Source organism: Echinops telfairi, unplaced genomic scaffold (genome assembly GCF_000313985.2).
Source record: "Echinops telfairi isolate 266 unplaced genomic scaffold, ASM31398v2 ScPeMD7_7469;HRSCAF=8507_0, whole genome shotgun sequence".
NCBI classification, from domain to species: Eukaryota; Metazoa; Chordata; class Mammalia; order Afrosoricida; family Tenrecidae; genus Echinops; species Echinops telfairi.
The window spans coordinates 35509798-35531703 of record NW_022111372.1 but is presented as its reverse complement, the minus strand read 5'-3'; the positions used below and the strand labels follow the sequence as shown (position 1 = coordinate 35531703).

The following is a 21906-nucleotide window of genomic DNA, read 5'->3' as shown; positions in this document are numbered from 1 at the left end:
CAACTGCCAAATGACATGATTACACAACAGCCCATCCAAACCACTGGAAATCAAGGCCCAGCGGGTGACACATTACACGGACCATTACAACCAGTGGTCCTCCTGCCTAGCACTCCAACATTCGTGACTTCCAGACAGACATTGCTAATGCTCAACATGATCAGATAATAGATTTTTTGTTTACTGTTGTCTTAAATGTGAAATTTTGGATTAGGAGGTGGTAGCTAAGTGAAGACTCACTGTAGTCCGTATTCTTTGACAGCAGCACAGTTCAAATACATTCATTCTTCTTCTGTCTTCTCTTTGACTCTCCAACTGAAACAGACATGGGAGGTGATCGAGGGACTGGCCGTGGTTTGGGACAGTGCCCTCTCAAGGTGATATCTGTGCTTACATGGCAACATTTCTTTTCATGCGTCATGTGGGAAAAGATGATAAAAAATAACAACCTCATGTGTTTTTAATAAAGCTGTTGTGCCAACAAGACAGTTTCTGATTCATAGTGGCCCAATGACAGAACAGAACTGCTCTGTAAGGTTTCCTGGGCTACAATCTTTCAGGGAGCAGACCACGGAGTCTGTCTCCTGCAGAACTTCTCCTGCAGATCTGCTGGGTGGGTTCAAACCACCAGTCTTTCAGGTAGCCCTGCCCTGATCCACAGCCCCAAGGGCCACTTTTCAAGGAGCTATGATGATGTTTATAGGAACAAGGATCGCCCCATCTGCCCAGCACTCATCGATTTCGGACATAAGTGTAGAGATACATGCTCTGGAGGAGACAGGCAGCCAAGCAAGGGGGAGCTGGGTTTTCCAGGTGCTGCTGTGCCCTGTGGACAAGTAGGAGGAAATGAGAGCCTGACCCAGCACCGACTCAAGATCAAGGCGGGTCTGCACGCACTCACCGCCCACTGACGCGCCCTACAAGCAGCTCTCCCGGGGAGGTCCTCAGGGGCCTCAGGCAGAGCCAGGTGACAAAGGTTGGACAGGTGCCCAACAGGGATAAGTAAAGAGTCAGACCCCAGGGACAGCGATGGGCCTGTTTTCTATGGTCCCTTTTACTGGGAGAGAAGAAATGGTGCCGTTCTACTGTGGCACACATGGGGTTCCCATGAGCCAAATTTGCCTGTTTGTTTGTTTTGCAAATTCAAAACTCTCCCTGCTCATTTGCATGTTGCAAAGGCACACTGGCCTTCTGTGGACCTGCCCTGGGGATCCAGCTGTGAAGTAGCCCATCCAAACCCCAGACCTCAGTCTAATGGGAGAGATGGATGCTAAACAGAGCCACACAACTCATGACTCCATGGCAACATGGTCCAGGGCACAAAGACCTGTCGGGAGGGTTGGAGAAGCTGCTTCTGTTTTTACCATTTTTTTTAGACCCTAAGGGAAGGGAGTCACCTGGGCCACCCCAGGAGGGTGGGAAAGGGAAAGGTGAAGCAGGGTGTCTGGGTCCCAGAGCACAAGATGCCCTGGTCAGCCCATCACTGCTTCCTCCCAGGGATGCCTCTCTGCCCCCCTTCCTACCCAAGACAATATGGCTCTAGAGAACTGAGCCTCTTGAAATGGGCATAAGGTGAGGGCAGACCCGAAGCCATCTTCAGAACCTGTGCCCAAGGTGGGACACCCCACCATTGTCTGGTGACCCAGGCCTCGCTATCACTCAGGATGGAATCAGAATTAAATTTCAGCCGGAGGTATTTGGGTCAGATAAGGAGGGCTGCTAAGCCCAGTAATAGCTGGTCTAGGGTTTGGGTGGGTGATGACAAGGAAAGGCTGCTTCCCGGTGAAGCTGCCTAGAGCAGGCTGAGCTATCTCATCTACTCCCCATGAACTCACCCCAGCCCCACCCCTGCATCACCTCGACCCCTGTACCTGAAACAAACGCTTCTAGCAAGGAAGAATCCCCTGGGGAAACAGCTGCCTTCAAGCGAAGGTCATACAAGGACTCAGTTGTGAGGAAGCAGGACTGCGTGAGGTCAAGGGGAGAGAGAGCACTTCTATGTGGCCTCTTGGATCTGGTCCTTAGACTGTCTCTTACCAGCTAAAGCAGCTCGTCTGGAATACCTCAGCTCAGCGGTTCTGTGCGCGGGCTTATTCAAGAGCTCTGGAACTTCTCAAGCTAATAAGATTTGATTCTCTTGCTTCTCCTGTGCAGAGCAAGCACAAGCGTGACCACGAACTGGCCTGTGTGCTAGAACAGAAAGTACAATGCAAGTACAGCCGTCCTCACGTGTGGGTTCCACCAGCAAACAGGATTCCCAGGGATCAGTCATCTCTCAGGACTCAGGCTGTTCCTTAGTGCTGGGTAGGCAGGCAGAGAGAGCCAGCCCCGGACCCAGATAAGAACAGGCCAGGCTAAGGGAGCTCTTCCCATTGGTGCCATCTACAGGGGATACCCATCCTGGACCGGGTCTGAGTTCCAAAGAGATCCAGCCATAGCCAGGCCAAGGATAAGGCAAGTAGGTAGCAGTGAAATGGCCAGGACCATGAGAATCACAAGGACAATGGCGCCCAAGACAAGCAACCAGGGCTGCAGTGTCAAGGAGGTCCCCCAGGAGCTGGCAAGGCTCTGGCCCCAGGCCCAGAAGCTCCTAGCAAGGGCCATTCTAGGACAGAGAGAGGTGGCTAAGTGGGTTACTAGAAGCAGGCTGCAAAACACAGGCAGAGGCTGAGAGGTAGGAAACGCATGTAGGATCTGACTTGGCCTTGGAGTGAGACATCAAGTTCCAGTATCAAAATCAAGACTCTGACTGGAAGATTGAAGGACGGGAAGGAGACCAGGTCAAAGCAATGAGAGGGAGCAAATACAGGCCCAATCAATGCCAGTTCAAAATCAATTCCTCCCCCATGGCCTGGCCTTCTCTGCCCGATCCCGCTTCCAAGCACCCAAAACACTTCACTCATCACCGGTCCAACACCACGGGTCACATGGTCCTTTATGACAACGGCAGACAAGGTCTCCTTTCCACTGTTGGATGGGAACCGTGCAATGGGAGGGGTCATGGCCTACAATACTATCGCCTCACAACACTCAGACCTGCATCTGGTGTCCAGCGGGATTTAATAGATGCTTGTGAATGAATGGCCTGGTCTGTCCACGTTTATATCAGGCCACCACCAGAGACTGCATGGTGAAGACAGCTCCCAGTTGTCCACCTTCTCCTACCCTCTTCCCTGGCAGGCACGTTACTTTAGAGTAACTGACAGTCCAAGAGAGCCCCAGTCATGCTTCCCAGAATAAACCTGGCCAGCGTGGTTTCCTGAGGATCAGGGAAATACCTCCTTCTGGAGTTTCAGGCTCAGATCCGTTCCAGCTCCTTTTCCAAGGAGACCACAAATGGAAACATTTCCTTTTGCAGCAACTTACTTTGTCCAAGTCCTGGCAAGAGAACCCCGCAGCAAGAAGAAGCCATTCCCTGACACTAAGCTGAGGCTCACTAATGGACAGGGTCCTAGAACCATATGTCAATGTAATATCATTACCCATATTTTTCAGTGGTGTCATAAGGGCCCGCTTGAAATCACATTGTTGATGTTAGGTGGCATCAAGCCAGCTCCAATTCATGGAGGCCTTCGGTAGAACAATGCAACACTGCCCAGTCCTGTCTCATCCCCACAGGCACTGTTTGTGTCTCAGTTCTCTAATGGTGCTACAACAGAAAGACCCAGGTGGAGGACTTCTACAAACAAAATTCTCCCTTGCCGCTGCCCCTTCAGCCCCCACCCCCATCCCGGCCACTTTTTTTTTCCAGTTTAGGAGGATAGAGTTTGGTCTCAGAGCACCAGCTCACATGGAAGGCTATCTTTCCTTATCAGCTCTGGGGAAAGAGGCCTGTTGATCAGCCTTTCCTCCACTGTGTCCGCAGGTAGGCCTTGCTCTGGCTCTGAGCCCCCTGGCCCCTTGGCCTAGCCTCTGCCCTGCTCTGGCAAGTGTTAGAAAGCTATTTAACTCCACCAAAAATGCCCAAAGACATCCCACTCTACCACTAAGCCTTGGTGGGAAGATGCTCGGCTCTCTTGCTCCATGGGTTGACAAATCTAATACCACCACCAAGGGCTAGCACCTTACTCTCGCAGGAAGCCTCCTGCCTGAAGGCTCTCAGCTCTCTCCCACCCTGTGGGTAGGCTCCCCTTCTATTTCATGTGGTCCCCTGGCTCTGCTGCCGCCACGGCCCACCACTACGTGTCGTGTTGCAGCTCTCAGCGCTCTCTATGTGTCTCCTGGTTCTCAATGCAGAGACCCTGGGCCCAACGTCTGTGCTCCTGTCCTGTCTCTTCCAGGAGGTGTGGAAGCCCTACCTCTGCTCTCTTCTCTCTTGATTTATAGCTCAAAAGAGATGGACACCAGATACATCTTAATCTGGCCTCATTAGCATAATAAACAGACCCTCTTTCTCAGAACCACAATAGCAAAAGAAACTAGTCAGCACTCCACCATTTCAGGAGGCAGCATATGAGCAAGGGCCAATGATGCTGAAGAAAGATATTCCAAGTGCACTGAATGCATTAGCCAAAAACAAGGCTCCAGTAATTGAAGGACTACCCATTGAAATGTTTCAGAAAGCTGAAAACCAGTATAGAGGTCTGCGGGGACGGCCCCAATCCAAGCTACATGGACCCCCCCCTCCCCAGGAGAACAAACTACAGAGGACAGCACTGAAGCTACAGCTCAGGGAGAGGGGCGAGTCTACTCAGAACACATGGGAGCAAACTAGGAGGGAAGGAGAGAGAAAGAGAGAGTGGAACACAACCTGGTCCACTAAGCCCCAAGGATAATATTCCTGCTCAAACCAGCCAATGTACAGAGAGGACCATAAGGCCAGCCCGACCATGAGACACAGCATCCCCTCACTGACCTATAACACTATGGGGAACAACACTGGAGACACAGAGAGGGAATTGTGCCCTATCTGACCCCACTACACTGGAGCAAAATACGAAGGGCATGCAACAGAGCAGCAAGGGGAGCAAAGCAATGATGTCCCAGAGGAATCCCCCAAATAGACTTCGGGGCCAGGGCATGATACCTCATCAGACTCAACCAGAAAACACTCATAAAATTCAACAGACAGACCTGGAACTATTTATAGGATTTTCTTTTTATTGCTGTTGTTTTTTGTTTTGTTTTGTTTCATGTCTATCTATATAAGATAGGAAAGATAAACACACCCTGGGGAGCAGGGGGGGTAGAACAAGACCAATGGATCAGGAGGACATAGGAGAGGGGGAGGTGGGAGAACGGTAGGGGAGAGCCAACAAACTCAGGCACAGGGGGACAACAAATGATCTAAAATAGGAAAAATGAGGAGCTGAAACCAAGGGCTCAAGGAGAAAGAAAATATTTTGAAAAGGATAATGGCAACATATGTAATTGTTGTAATTACAACAATTACAACAAATGTAATTGACACATTGGATGTATGGATGTATGTTATAAGACCTGTAAGAGCCTCCAATAAAATGATTTTTTAAAGAAGAAAGAAATTGTGATAGGTAGGTTTATTGTGCCAAGCTGGCCAATGAGAACATGTGGGATTAATAAGGTCACAGCTTGATTCGAGGGCAAAGAGATAAATGGCTCTGCAAGTCCCACTTCTCTCTCTTTCCTCTCTCTCTCACGCTGATTGGACCAGCGTGCGGCTGCCTTAGTGAGTTCTCTGCCTCAACTTGTGAGCTACACTACCTGTGCGACACTCAACCTGTGGATTGTGTCACTAGAGCTTGAGGTTCCTTCGAGACTGGCTTTGGCACACTGCTGGTGTGTGCATCATTTGAGCTTGGGACTGTCAGATCCTGTCATCTGGCTGACCGTTGGTGACCCGTCCTGCTGTTTGCTGCCTGTGGCCAGACTGCCTGCCTTGCTCTACAGAAGACTCAGCTGTCTGCTTCTTGATCTTGGACCCAGCAGCCCTCGTGAGTTGAAGAACTTACAGTATATTAACTTTTTCACAGAAGTAAGTTGAACTGCGCCCTCTTTACTGTTGTGTGGACTAATTAGCAGTTAAATTCCTTTGTGCTGTATATATCTATGTATATATATTCATAAGTGTTCTGGTTTTGTTTCTCTAGAGAACCCTGTCTAAGACAGAAATGTTTCAGAAAGTTGATGACATCCTGGAAGTACTCACTCATGTATGCCAGGAAACTTGGAGGACAACCACGTGACCAACGGACTGACTGGAAGAAATCCATATTTGTGCCCATTCCAAAGAAAGTGACCCAACAGAATGCTCAAATTACAGAAAAAGATCATTGACATCACAGATACGTATTTTGCTGAAGACCATCCGACAACGGTTGCAGCAATACATTGTCAGGCAGCGGCCAGAGGTTCAGGCCAGATTCAGGAAAGGAAATGCAACAAGGGTTATCATTGGTCATTGCTGATGTCAGATGAATCTTTACTCAAAGCAAAGAATACAAGACAGATGTTTACTTTTGATGCCCCGGGGGGCTGATCGATAAAATTCTCTAATATAAAATGCTAATGATGTCTCTAAAGTAAACCAGAGATATATATATAAACCATAGATGTGTTAATGGATTTGGGGCTTGAACTTAATTCTAGCCCAATCTAAGAACAATTAGTTCTTGTGTCATGGCCCTGCTTAATGGCCACCCTCATGAAGAGATTGTTGGAGATACAGGTGTTATAGCAAAGTGTGATAAAGAAACTAGATAGTGCCTGGCTATAAAAAAGTATAGCACTTGGATCTTAAAGACTGGTTTCAAACAAGCAGCCATCTAAGTGAGAAATCAACTAAGTCTACATGAAAGAAGCACACCAGCATGTGTGACCCAAGGACTGAAAATAAGATCATCCGAATCTAAAGGAGTGAATGGCATCAGAACTTGAAGTGTGAACACTGGTTTGCTGAAGACTATGGATGACATTGGAAGCCCAAAACCCATTTGCGGGGTTCACACATGGATTACCTCCAGTGGAACCCCCTCTGACCATAGTTGAGAGATGTGAATGGCCCTATTATCAGACAGAGAGCATTGTAAAATCGACTATAGCAGACATAGTTAGGTCAAAATGTAATATCTTATTGTTTCATCTCCCTTTTGACCCACTTTAAATCTGTTTCAGTTTTTTGTTTTGTTTTGTTTTGTTTTTAAGAAGTGAAGGGATTAGGCCCTTGGTGAATCCCCTCTGACCATGGACCAGGGAGGCTACCATCAGAATTCATTAGAAAGTGGATTGTTGCTGACCAAGTTAGGTTATCATTTGATCTCCTTTATAGTCCATTTAAATTTGTTCTAGTTTTTAATATTTTCTGCTTTCTTTTCCATTGAGGTTTTTTATGTTTTACTTTGTCATTCTTGCTTTGTTTATTTGTTTTTTAATGTCTTTCTGTATATAGAATCCAGGATAGGTAACCTGATAGAGACCGGAATTGGATTAATGATTCCTGGGGGCTATGGCAGGGGGGTTTTAGGGGAAATAGGCTACTGACGATGAGTACAAAAATGAAGAAACTATTCTAGAGCTGATTGTGGTGATGACTGTTAAACTCTTCTTGATGTGATTAAACTATTGAGAATTGTATAACTTATTAATTTTATGGCAATAAAACTGTTGGGGAAAATTAAAAACAAAACAAAAAGTGATTATTTGTTTTATTGACTATGACAAGGCAACTATGGGTAAACTTCGAATGGGAATTCCAGAACGCTTCATTATGCTCATGAGGAACTTGTACACGGATCAAGAGGCAGTTATACAAACAGAACAAAGAAATACTGCATGGTTTAAAATCAGGAATGATGTGCATCAGCATTGCATCCTCTTACTATACTTATTCAATTTGTATGCTGAGGAAATAACCAGAGAACCTGGATAATGTGAAAAGGAATGTGGCATCAGGATTGGAGAAAGGCTTATAAACAATCTGTAATACAAAGATGACACAACCGTGCTTGCTGAATATGAGGAGGACTTGAGGCATTTGCTGATGAAGATCAAGGATTGCGGCCTTCAGTATGGATTGTAACTCAATATCAAGAAAACCAAATCCTCACAACTGGACCAATAAGTAACATCACGACAAATGGAAAAAAGGATGAAGTTGTCAAGGGCTTTCTCTTGCTTGCATCCATCATCAATGCTTATGAAAGCAGCGGTCAAGAGATCAAATGATGCATTGCACTGGCTCAATGTGCTGCACGGAACCTCTTTAGAGCACTGAAAGATGAGGATGCTACTTTGAAAAGTGAGGTGTGCCTGACCCCAGCCATGGTATTTTCCATGACCTAATATGCATGGGAAAGATATTGAATGGGAAGACTGAAGAAGAATTGATATGTTTGAACTGTGATGCTGTGATTTCAAGACTCTTGAAATTACTATGAACTAGTAAAATAATAAACAAATCTGTCTTGGAAGAAATATGGCCAGAGTGCTCTTTAGAAGTAGGGATGGCAAGTGCTCCTTAGAAGTAGGGATGGCGAGACTTTACCTTACATACTTTGGACTTACTGTTAGGAGTGACCAGTCGCCGGAGAAGAACAGCACAGTTGGAAGAGTGGCGTAACAGCAAACACGAGGACTGCCCTTGAGGAGAGGATTGATACAGTGTCGGCAACAACGGGCTTTTGCAGAAGAAGAATTGTGAGGCTGCCTCAGGACAGTGCAGTGTTTTGTTCTGTTGTGTATAGGTTCCCTAAGACCTAACAACAACAACATTAAGACAAATCAAATCTCATTAATATAACAAGTATGACCTATTCACAAATGGGATTATAAGAAAACACGCAGGTTAGTGAATACCATACATATTTTGAGGGGACATAATTCAATCCATAAAAGTACATTTGAGTATATTGTGTGGCCACTGTGGCAGGTAAGTGCCTTCCAGGCTACCCTGTTTCCCCAAAAGTAAGACATCCCCCGAAAATAAGACCTACTTATAGTTTTACCTCTCGCTGAAATATAAGGCATTCCCCCAAAATCAGGCCCCCCAAGCTACCGTAACTCTGGACTCTGGACCATAGCGGCGGGCGCTGCTGCGCAGCTCACTGTTGGCTGCAGCACAACCAGAGCAGACAGGAAGTGCGAGGTCTCTTTTAATAAAACAATAAACAATAAATGTGTACCATATTCTTCTTCGTGGAAAAATAAGACATCCCTGAAAATAAGACCTAGCGCATCTTTGGGAGCAAAAATTAATATAAGACACTGTCTTATTTTGGGGGAACCAGGGTAGGAGACTCCTCTTCCAACACTACATAGGATACTGTTCTGTTGTAATTCCTAGGGTTTTCACTGGGTAATATTTATAAGTAGAACACCAGACCTTTTCCCCTAGTCTGTCTTGCTGAAATCGCTCCATTACAGTTGACCCTGCTGGTATTCTAAACACTGGAGATATGGTTCCCAAAAACAAACTAATAGGCAAGGCATGATTAAATCTTACCATGTTACAAATCACTGACAAAGGGATACTCTCACTATTGTACCATGAGGACAAACAATGACTCAGAAGCAGGCTGTTTAGTTTTCCCTTCTACGTGTGAATGTCCTGGTTCTGCAGGCATGCAACACTTGCCAGGCATTAAATGAACCACAGAATAGTACTGCAAGGGGCTCTTGTTGGCAAAAAAAGACTCCCTGGAAATACTGATCTAACCTAGAACACCCGTATAACATAATACAGAAACCTCTGCTGGAACAGGGCCAAAGGCCCTGGAGGGTCTTAGGGGGAGAAGGTGGTAGGGGGAAGGGTGTGATGAGCAAACAGTGCCATAGACAGGAAAAAAAACTAGGGAATTAAAACCAACAGCAAGGAGGTTGTAGAGATCCTGTGGGTGTTGGAGCAACAGCAATCTAGCTGAAAGGATATACTAAGAGGTGGAAGTAGGGTGAATGTGATGGTGGAGCAGGAGGAAGGCAAAAGAAAACAGAGGAGGGCTCTAGGAAGCAAAGGTATGGGTAGAGGTATAAGCATAGGTGTGTACATATGTAAATACATTAAACCATAAAATAGAGGTATTGGCCTATGCACGTATATTTATATGACAATACACTGAGGTTGTGGACAGACCTTGGGCCTCAGCTCATACCATCCCTCAATATAAGAACACTTTGTCCTAACAAACTGGAATTTTGTGATGCTCACCCTCCATCCCGCCCCCGTCACAATTACTGATGACAAAACGGGTGCATATGCAAATATGGTGAAGAAAGCAGATGGTGCCCAGCTATTAAAAGATATAGCATCTAGGGTCTTAAAGGCTTAAACTTAAACAAGCGACCATCCAGCAGTGAAGCAACAGGCCCACATGGAAGAAGCACACCAGCCAATGTGATCATGAGTTGTTATCAGGACAGGCATCAGAAGGTTCATAACAAATAACAAACAAAAACAAATTGTTGACAACTAGAGGTGTCAGAGCAGAGACCCAAAGCCCATCTGTACACAATGGCACATCCCCCAAAGAGGGGTCACAGGAAAGGGATGAGTCAATCAGGGTGCAGTAAAGCACGGATGAAACACACAATACTCCTCTGGTTCCTTGAAGCTTCCTCACTCCCCACTATCATGACCCTAGTACTGCTTCTCACTCTGGATTAGACTGGATCATGTACACAGGTATAGATAAGAGATAAAAGCTCATGACACATGGAATCCAGGAACAGGAATAGCAATAACGATACCAGAAGGGTTGGGGGAAGGAGGGGAGAAAAGGGGAGGAAGGGTAAACTGATTGCAATGATCGACAACACATAACCACACACACCCCTCCAGGGGAAAGAACAACAGAAACCATGGGGGAAGGGAGACAGCAGTCAGTGTGAGATATGAAAACAATAATAATTTAGAATCTCTCAAGGGGCCAAGGGAGGGGGGGCTGGTACCAAGGGCTCATTAGAAAGTAATGTCTAGAAAAGAACAATGGCAGCATACGAACAAATATGCCTGATACAAGTGATGTATGGGTTGTAATAAGAGTTGTAAGAGCCCTCAATAAAATTATCTTTTAATTTAAAAAAGAAAGAAAGAAACCACTGCTGGAAACTCTACCCTGGGACAGAGAACACTTCCTTAGGAGCTTGTAAAACAAAGGAACCACAATCATCTTGAAGCATTTGGTTATAGGTTCTTAAAACTTTGTACTTCCCTTCAAATGAGTAACTGCTGCAGTCCCCTCTCCCCTCTCCCTTCACCCCAGCCTAAAGGTAGGGGAAGTTGTTAAGAAATACATTTGAAGTGATGTTAGAAAAACATGACCCTTCAGAAAACCTCAAGTTTGGGAAGCAAAGTCCATCAATGTTCCACAACCCACGTGGATTTCCAGGGGAAGGTCCTGGGATCTAATGGCAGCATTCACACAGTAAGCGGGTTGGTGTTTACTAAGCAGTGTTCAGTGGTTTCAGGCTTCCATAAATACAGACAAACGAGATGGAAAGATCAGCTTGGAATGACTCACTGACTGGTGGGGCGGTGAAGAGCATTTTTCCAGGTCAGAAGGAAAAAGAGCGTGTGGCATTTCCAACACGACTTTCAGGGAGTCTGCTGAATGAATCAGAGAAGAATGATATTGTGGTGCGATGGATTGCTTTTACATGGCCATTCTAGCCATGGTCTTATAGCTCCCTCCAAGTGAATGGCTGGGACTATGCAAACAAGGTATGTGTGACCCACCAAGGGGAAAAGTGGGCTTGAGAGCCATGCAAATAAGGTCCATGGAACCCCTGTAGAGTTGTTATTTGTTGTTAGGGCCTTTGGGTCAGTTCCAACTCATCCAGATCTTATGTACAACAGAATAAAATACATGATTATTCCTATGTCTTTTCCTTGCCCTTCTGATGTCCTTCTCCAGGGATTGGCTTCTCCTGACAATGTGTCCAAAGAACATAAAGCAAAGTCTTGTCATCCTTGCCTCTAAGAAGCATTCTTGCTGTACTTCTTCCAAGACAGAGCAGTCCTTTCGGTAGTCCACGGTACTTTCAATATTCTTTGCCAATGCCATAGTTCAAACGTATCCATTTGGTTTGGCCTTCCTTATCCAATGTCCAACTTTCACATGCATTTGAGGCGAATGAAAATACCATGGCTTGGGCCAGGTGCACCTTAGCTCTCAAAGTAACATCTTCTTTTTTTAACAGTTTAAAGAGGTGTTGTGTAGCAGATTTACCTAATGAAATACATCATTTGATCTGTCGACTGCTACTTCCATGAGCATTGTTTGTGGCTTCCAGCAAGATGAAATCCTTGACAAATGCAATCTTTTCTCCATTTAACATGATGTTACCTATTGATCCAGTAGTGAGGATTTGGTGTTCTTTACATTAAGTTGTAATCCATTTTGAAGGCTGAAATCTTCAGCAAGTGCCTCAAATTCTCCTCACTTTCAGCAAGCAAGCTTGTGTTATCTGCATATCAAAGGTTGTTAGAAAGCCTACCTCCCATCTTGATACTGCATATATACAGTTTCTCTGATTATTTTCTCACCATACAGATTGAATAAGTATGGTAAGAGGATGCAACCCCGATGTACACCTTTCCTGATTTTAAAATATTCAGTATTCTCTTGTTCTGTTTACACAACTGCCTCTTGATCTATGTAGAAGCTCTGAGCACAATATGGCATTCTGTAATTTCTATTCTTCTCAAGGCTATGCATAGTTTTCTAAGACCTATAGAGTCAGATGCCTTTGCATAGCCAATGAAACACAAGTAAATATCATTCTGGTACCCTCTACTTTCAATCAAGATCCATCTGAGAGGAGACCTGGGAAGATGGCATCAAGATAGAGTCCCCTGCCTAGAATTCCCCTTGTATGGCCCAGAGATTGACAGGTGAGGAGGCCAATTCTGGGCCATTAGAAGTAGGACCTGGATCCTCACCACTCCAGGAATATTTTAGACCTCCCTCTCCTATTTTTCCCCCTCCCCAAGAATACTGAGGAAGCTCACTGCAGTCTCCTCTCTCCCCTTGCTCAGCAGGGTCAGTGGGCCAGTAAGGGCCAGTCTTCTTCCTTCTCCTCTAGCTCTACAACCTGAAAGCATGGGGAATATCCTGTGCCAGACCACCCCTCACGTGGAGTCTCCAGCCCCACACCCTGGAGCTCACCGAGGCCCTTAGAAAAGAGCCTGCATAGTTTCACTCCCTGACCTGATCCCATCTTCCCTGCCTCCCAGCAAGAGCACAGTTCTAATAGCTGCCAGGTAGAAACTCCCAGATAATGTGAACAGGAAACTGGTACCCTGAAAGCCATGAGCACAACCTAAACTTTAGAGGGGCCTTCAAGAGTCTCTTAGAATGTTTCCTATTTTCTTTTGAGATACAAAACCACAAAACTCTTTCCCACCAGAGGAGAGGAACCAGAACTCAGTATTCAAGTGTTTCTTGGCACTCCCCCTCCCCTACCTAGGTGTCTGGCTGACACTGGGACTTACTGTGCTTAGCAGGAGTTCCTCCTGATTAGAAGTACATCCCCCACCCCCACCCCCAGACCCCACCACCCAAACTTGGATCTCCACTCCACTAGCCTATTTCCACAATGTGACCCTGGCATGAAGGGCAGACAGTACTGAGTGGTGTAGAAACCCAATACTGTGCCACAATACAACACTGGACGTTTCCTCCTTAAAAACAGGGAAAGTACATGCCACTGAAATAAGGGCCTTCTGCTTAAACACAATAACAGATGGGCTGCACTCTCCCTATATAATCTACAGAGTCAATAAGTGACTCTGGTAGATTTCCCAATTTCTTATTATACCCCTCACCTACCCCAACCACCATTACCTCAAGACCCTGCTCCCCCCAACCTCAGTATCCCACACTCTCCCAAAACCTATGACAAGTAATGACACACCTTTTATAATCCTTTCTTCCAACTCATCAAAAATAACTATATTTAACAAGAAGGCTTCCTATGATTAATACCACCACTTAAACTCTACTCTTGAGCACCTTTCTCCTATTCCTCTTATCCACCCAACTAGAACGGCTTCCTCATCTCCACACAATACAAATTCCAGCTCCTATCTGATCCTCCTCTAACCCAAAGAGCCAACCCTTCGCTCTCCCCTTACATAACCCAGAAGCCTACGGATCACCTACACCTGGGTAACTATGCCGCACAAACAACAGCCGTCAGAAGCTACCACGAAAGAAGAAATCAAGAGAAACACAAGTCAACAACTAAAGATTACCCAAACACAATGGAATACACAGAAAGAGAAGCCCTTCAACTGCCAGAAAGAGAATCCAGAGAATGTTGAGAGCAATACAAGAGAGCTTGGGCTCAGTCCAGAAAGCAAAAGAAGAAATGGAGAGACTAAAAACCTAGCACCCAAAGGAAATTCAGAAATTAAGTGATGAGTTAGCAGAAATAAATGATCTAAGCAATAGAATGGAAGAAAAGGAAAATCAAATCCGTGAATTTAAAGACAGCCAAGCAGACTTCACCAAGAGAGTGAAACAAGAAAACACAAAAGTAAACGAATCTGAAGAAAGCTTGAGGATGATGTGGGCTGCCATTCTAGGAATATTAGAATTGTTGGGCTGCCCGAGGAGGAAGCAATAAATAAGTCTACAGTTAAAATAGTAAGGGAATGCTTGGAAGAAAAATTCCCTAATATCACAAAGGAGGAGACTATCACTATCCAGGAAACAGAGACAACACCAAATAGTTTAACATCACCCCACACCAAATAATTTAACACACACAAACCACCCTCCCCCCCCAAATTAACACATCAAGACACATAGTAATCCTGCCGTGGGTCCTAGCAGCTCGGGCTGTGTCAGGCAATCCAGCTTCAAGAAAGCTCTCAGTGCCCAGCAGTCTGAGGGTGTCCTGCAAGCGCCCTCCCCACAGCCAAGACGCCCAAAAGGAAGGTCAGCTCAGCCAGGGGGCGGTGAAGGAGGAGCAGAAGAAGAGATGGGCCAGCTTGTCAGTGAAACCTGTGCTGCAAAAGTGGAGACGAAGCCAAAAAAGGCACTGGGAAAGGATCAATCTTCAGACAAAAAAGTGCAGGGAAAAGGGAACAGAGGAGCAAGGGAAAACGGGATGAAGAAGCTAACCAAGAAGCTAAAGACTTACTTGCTGAAAACGGAGAAACAAAAAATGAGGAGGATCCAGCCTCTGATGAAGCAGGAGAAAAAGAAGTCAAGTCTCATTAATGTTTATCATGTCTTAGTGGGCCCTGTTATCTCCCTTCTTGTACAATCCAGAGAAATATTTTTGTCAACTATTTTGTACATACAAGGTTTTTAGTAACTCTAGAAACATATTTAAGAAGGAAATCCCAATTCATCCCATTTTTTAAAGTGTCTATATATAATTTTTTAAGATGTGAAATAATTTACTCGTCGTTTATTTTTTAGTACAACCAGAAAATAGTGGGATGTTGAATTGTGGGAAGATTTGACTGTCTTGGGTGTCAACATAACATTCCATGGGATGGAGGAAGTTTTTGTATCCCTTATACAAACATACTTAATGGCAATTTGGAGTCACTGTCATGCATTTGTATGACTTGAACATTTAAAATGTTGTTTCCACATTTGTTCTCTTAATAGAATTGTGTCTGAAAACCATTCTGCCATCACGGCTCTCGTCAGACTGTGCATTCTGTAACACGTGTGGTCGTGGTAGTCCCGTGTTCCCAATCACTTTGTGACGTGCTGTCAAGGATTGAACATTTGAGTGTGTACTGTGTGTGACATTGAATTGTGAATTAGTTGGACTTAAAATGTAGCAGTTTACCAACATTTGAAGATAATGGTACTTGATAATCTCTCTTTTTTTTAAATGCCTCTAAATTTAAAGCTGGAAAGTCACTGGAATTTAGAAACAAATCTTATCTACATGCCATTTTAGGATTTTGGTACTTGCATTAAGAATTGTGTACAAAATGTTCAAAATGTCTCTGTCCTGATCTCAAAACAACCAATAAAATGTCACTTACAACAAGAAAAAAAAGACACATAGTGGTAAAATGATCCAATTTCAAGGGGAAAGAGAGACTTCTGACAACAGCTGCAGAGGAAAACGGTCACATACAAAAGGAAACAGATCTCTCCACAGAAACCATACATGAAAGAGAAAAGTGGAGCAACATATTCCGAAAGTTGAAAGAAAAAAATTGCAATCCAAGAATCCTTAATCCAGCAAAGCTATCCATCAAAGTTGAAGAAGAAACAAACGTATTCTCAAACAAGGAAATATTTAGAGAATTCATAAAAACAAAACCAGCATTACAAAAAGAAAGCGTCAAGTTCTTTATGGTGAGAAAACTAACAGCTTCAGCACTCAAATATGAGACCACCACAAGGTGCAATACCACCCAGAAACCAACACACTAAAACTAATATCCAAAACAATACACATCTATCGGGGAAATGATGACACAAGTAAACTCCTCACACACACAAACACACCACCCCAAAAAAGGAGGAGAAAGGTAAGTATCAAGCACAAACAATACGAGATGACAGTGACTAATCTAAATTTAGTTTTAATTACACTGAATGTCAATGAACTACATGCATCAATGAAAAGGCAGAGTAATGGACAGGATTGGGTAATCCATCAATCTCCTGCCTTTAAGAGGCACACCTCAAACTCACAGACAAAAACAGACTCTCAAGTCAGAGGATGGTGAAAATTTACCATGCTAATGGGATTCAAAAAAAGAAAAACAGGGGTGGCAATATTAATCTCTGACAAAATAGACTGTGAGGTACATAACACACTGATAGACAAGGATGGGCATTACGTAATGCTCAAGAGATCAGTAGGCCCAGGACACATAACCATAAGGAACATGTATGCGCCCAACGAACAACCCTCAAAACTCATCAACCAAATCCTCAAAGAGATGAAAAAGGAAAATCACCAGATTAACAGTAGTGAGAGACTTCAGTACAGCACTCTCAAAGAAAGATAGATCAACAGGTAAGAAGCTCAATAAAGAAACTGAAGAACTGAACAACACAATCTAACAACTTGACCTCCTAGAGATTTACAGAATTCTACAACCAACAGCAAAAAATACACATTCTGCTCCAAGATGCATGGTTCATATTCTAAAATAGACCACATGCTGGGCCATAAAACAAGAGCCCACAGATTAGTAAAAGAAATTTAATAACGACATAATGAACAAAGGACCAATTAATAAAATCTACAGTGTATTTACAAGCCCACAACAAGACAAAAACTAACAACCTTCTGAGAAGGTGGGCAAAGGACCTGAACAGATGGTTCACAAAGAATGACACTCAAATGCCTAATAAACACATGAGGAATTGCCCTCGTTCCCTGGCCATCCAGGAAATTCAAATCAAAACAATCAAGAGATACCATCTAACACCCATAACTGTAGCCCAATTTAAAAAAAAAAACAGAACAACTAATGCTGGAGAGGGTATAGAAAGATTGGAATGCTCATTCACTGCCGTTGGGCTTATAATACAACCCACTGTGGAAAGCAATATGGCGATATAGCAAAAGAAATACCATATGACCGCGCAATACCATTACTTTGGGGCATATACCCCATAGAAATAAGAAACAGATCACGAATGGAAGTTTGCTCCCCTGTGTTTGTTACAACACAGTTCACAATAGCAAGAAGCTGTAGCTTCTACATTCCCATTAGCAGAAGATTTGGATAAAAATAAACTCTGGTATATAAACACAATGGAATACTACTCATCCCTAAAAAACAGTGATGAAACACCTCATGACATGAAGGGATCTGGCAAACATTGTGCTGAGTGAAGCTAGTCAATCACAAAAGGACAAATGCTGTATGAGCCCGCTGCTGTAGAAACAAGCAACAGGATGGGCACAAGCCCAGGCTTGCAGGGCATCCAGTCTGCTGGTCAGGGAGGCTAGACAGCCTGGGAGAGAGCCGGCTGCTGCCATTGAACCATGCACCATCCTCTCCAGGAATATATCTTGAAGGTCACTTTGGCAGAGGGCTCCTCACAGCTGGGATCAAATTGCTAAGGAAGCGGGAGGGCGAGGGGAAGACGACTACTGAGAGGCTGCCGTGCAAAGCTGTGATGAGGTGCCCCAGGGCAGGTAGACACCCCTATCAGAGGGATGAGAGATAATGATGGGAAAGTCAAGTCAAGAGAAGTTAAAGTAAGCAGATACATAATATGCACCAATTAACCTACATTGACCCAAGTTTCTGGGTACTTCCTGGGACCCAAAGTGCCATAGAGCACTGGGGCATTGAACCCTGGATCTTCAAGGTGCATAACATTCTTCAAAGGCTGCACCAGTGAGATCCGATTCAGAAACTCCACTAGGTGAACTGGACTCTACTTCAAACACGCTTGTAACCTGAGGACTTAATACTGAAAATCCATGTGTTCGAAGAGGCAGAAGACAGCTATACCAAGATTATTGGCCTGTCGGTAGGCATGTAATCATTGACTTACTACATCGAAGCTTTCTATGCTGTATTAAGATATATATTATTCCGGCAAAGCTGTGACTGACATTCTCAGTGAATATTATTGTAAAATTTCCCAGACAAGCAATTCCCATTGTTTGTACAAATAGCATATGATCAAGAGCAAATAGTATTGAAGGAAGAAGTCTAAGCTGCATTGAAGCTGTTGGTGGAAACCAAGGCTCCAGGAATTATTGGAATACCAATTAAAATGTTTTAACATACTGATGAAGGAAGCACTGGTAACACTCATTCTTTATACCAAGAAATATGAAAGATATCTACTAGACAAACCAACTGGAAGAGAACCATATGTGTGCCCATTCCAAAGAAGGGTGACCTGACTGAGTGCAGAGATTATTGAACAGTATCATTAACATCATATGGAAATAAAGTTTTGCTGAAGATATTTTTTAAATGGTCATAGCAGTATCTTAACATGGAGCTTCCAGCAATTCAAGCCAGATTCAGAAGAGGATGTGGCATGAGAAATATCATTACGGACATTAGGTGGGCCTTGATTGAAGCAGAGGATAACAAAAAGATGTTTACTTGTGTTTTATTGACTATGTAATAGCATTTGATACAACCTTGTTTACTGAACTTGAAGAGGACTTGAAGCACTTGCTGATGAAGATCAAGGATCGTATCCTTCAGTATGGATTACAACTCAATGTAAGGAAGACCAAAATCTTTATAAGTGGACCAACACGTAACATCATGATAAATGGAGAAAAGGTTGAAGTTGTCAAGGATTTTGTCTTGCTTGGATCCACAACCAGTGCTCGTGGAAGCAGCCGTCAAGAGATCATATTGCATTAGGGAAAGCTTCTGCAAAAGCCTTCTTTAGCGTATGGAAGAGAAATTACTTTACGGCCTAAGATGGACCTGACCCAAGCCATGGTAGTCTCCATTGCATCGTATGGGTGTGAAAGTTGGACATTGAATAAGGAAAACTGTAGAAGAATAGGTGCATTTGAATTGTGGTGCTGGAGAAGAATATTGAAAGTACCATGGATCGCTTAAAGGATAAACCCATCCATATCGGAACCAGTAAGATCAGAGTGCTCCTTACAGGCAAGGATGGCAAGACTTTGTCTTGCATACGTTGGGCATAGTGCCAGGAGAGACCAATCCCTAGAGAAGGACATCATGTTTTGTAAAGTGGATGGGGACTTACAAAAGAGGAAGGCCCTCAATGAGATGGGTTGACACAGTGGGCTCAAGCATAGGAACAATTGTGAGGTGGCACAGGGACGGGCAGTGTTTCATCCTGTTTGCAGAGAGTCACTGCTATGGGTTGGAGCCAACTTGATGGTACCTAACAACAACAACAACACCTGGAAGCTTTCTTTCTTCAAGGATTTTCTTCCTGCTTCTCAAGGTAATGCCTGATGATGTACTTCCCTGCACCACATATTGGTAGGTGTGTTAGTCTGAGTAGACTAGAGAAATTAATAAACGCACTGATGTATGTATAAAAAAGAGTTTTATATACAACAGCATTTGAATATTGAGAAAACATCCAGCCCAGTCCTGATCAAGTTCATAAGTCCGATATTAGCCCATATGTCCCATACCAATCTATAAATTCCTCTTCAGACTCATGAAACACATGCAATGACACTGAATGCAGGAAGATCACAGGCCAGTGGGTGGGAAGTCTTGTGGATCCAGTGGCATTGTAAGTATCTCAGCGCTGGCAGGCGTCTCCACGTGGTTTCTCAGGCTCCAGAGGTCTGGCTCCATCAGCCCTTCTCCACGTGCCTTCTCCACAGGAATGTCTGGCAAGGAGTGAGCACGTGTGCCTCCTACAGCCAACTATTTATCTCCTCAGCACCTCCCAAATAAAGTCATCAGGCTACTATCTGATTGGCAGGCTGGACTCCACCCCTTCACTCTGAATCCTCAAATTGACACCAGATTATATAACTACCACAGTCGGTATTATTATAATTGCTGTAATGTAGTTGGTTGATTGACATTTTGTTTCCCCAAAATATCCTTGGTCAATTTTAACCTCTGGGCTTCTATTCTCATTTGGGAAAGGGCTGTATTTGTTGGGGGAAGAGAGCAGGGTTAGTGTAGGGTGTGTCTTGAGTCAATCTCTTACAAGTTATGAAATGATCAGATTAAGAAAGCAGAGTAGATGCGGGAGAAGATAGATGCCAAGGCATGTGGAGCACTCCGAGGGATTAGGAAGCAGAAGCTAAAGAGACAAGAACCTTCCTCCCAGCTGACAGAGAATTGTTCTCAACTTAGTGCTCTGAATACCGACCTTCCGGCCTCCTAAGCTGTGGGGAATAAATTTGTTTCTTAACGCTATTCACCGGTGTCTATCTGCCTTAGCAGCACTAGGTAACCATGACACTGTTGTTGTTACTGTTGTCCCTCGGTGCCATCGAGTTGGTTCCGATCCATAGTGACCCTATGCACAAAGGAACAAAGCCATGCCCGGTCCTGCCTCATCCTCACAATTGTCCCTGTGCCTGAGCCCACTGGTGCAGCCACTGTGTCCATCCATCTTGTTGAAGGCCTGACTCTTTTTTGCAGACCCTCCACTTTACCAACTAAGACAGCAGGGCTCAAAAATGCCAAGGGAAACATGCATTCACTCATTAAGCAAATAGTGTTGAGCACCACAAACATACCAGTCCCTGTAGAAAATTCTGGTACAGATGTGACTGTAAAACTTTTTGTTTACCCATCCTCTCTTCAGGGTTATTTCAGACCCAATCCAAGATCCTCCCTTGCAGCATCACTGAAATACTAGAGGTTAGAACTTGAACATTCCCTTTGGGGGGCTTGAAAATCAACCTACAACATGGCTCAAACATGCTCTTGGGCTAGCACAGCTAGGTGGGTGGCTGTCCCATCTGTCTGGTCACATGCATAGGGCATTTTAGGGTAGGCACAGCAGGATGCTGAGCTGCCACCAGTCAGCAAGAAGGCTACCGGAAGCAGACCTTAGGGAAGTCCTCAACAGCATCCGCTGTGCCTACCCTAAAGTGCCCTATGCATGTGACCAGACAGATGGGACAGCCACCCATCTAGCTGTGCTAGCCCAAATTTGTCAGTAGCTTGAGACTGTCTCTCAAGCAAAATTCGAACTCCAGCCCACCCGCTCCGATCCTTATATGCCCGCCACTAGGACCTCATCTTTTTCTCTACTTCCATACTCCACAACTCCTTACTCTTCCACCCTAACTACTCCACTGAAGAGCCTGAAGCTCCTTCATGTGCCAAACTCTGGGCTACCAACAGAAGAAAAGGCGAGGACAGATAAGCTACTCACTGTCATTACCTCAGAGTGATAAGTATCATGCCAAACATGCATATACATTTTCTCTCCATGGAACTACAAAGGAAAATCTACTTTGGTGGGATGGTCCTGTCCTAGAAGGCCCACCAGAGAAGGGGACACCCACGAGAGTCCTGAAAGATGAAGAGTGAGGAAAAGCAGATAAAGTCAAAGA

General features: G+C 44.5%; 1 pseudogene; it reads left to right on the top strand.

Moving 5' to 3' along the window:
- The window catches only part of LOC123521026, a 31650-nt pseudogene extending 16510 nt beyond the window's left edge, over positions 1-15140 (top strand).
- The last annotated feature ends 6766 nt before the right edge of the window (positions 15141-21906 follow it).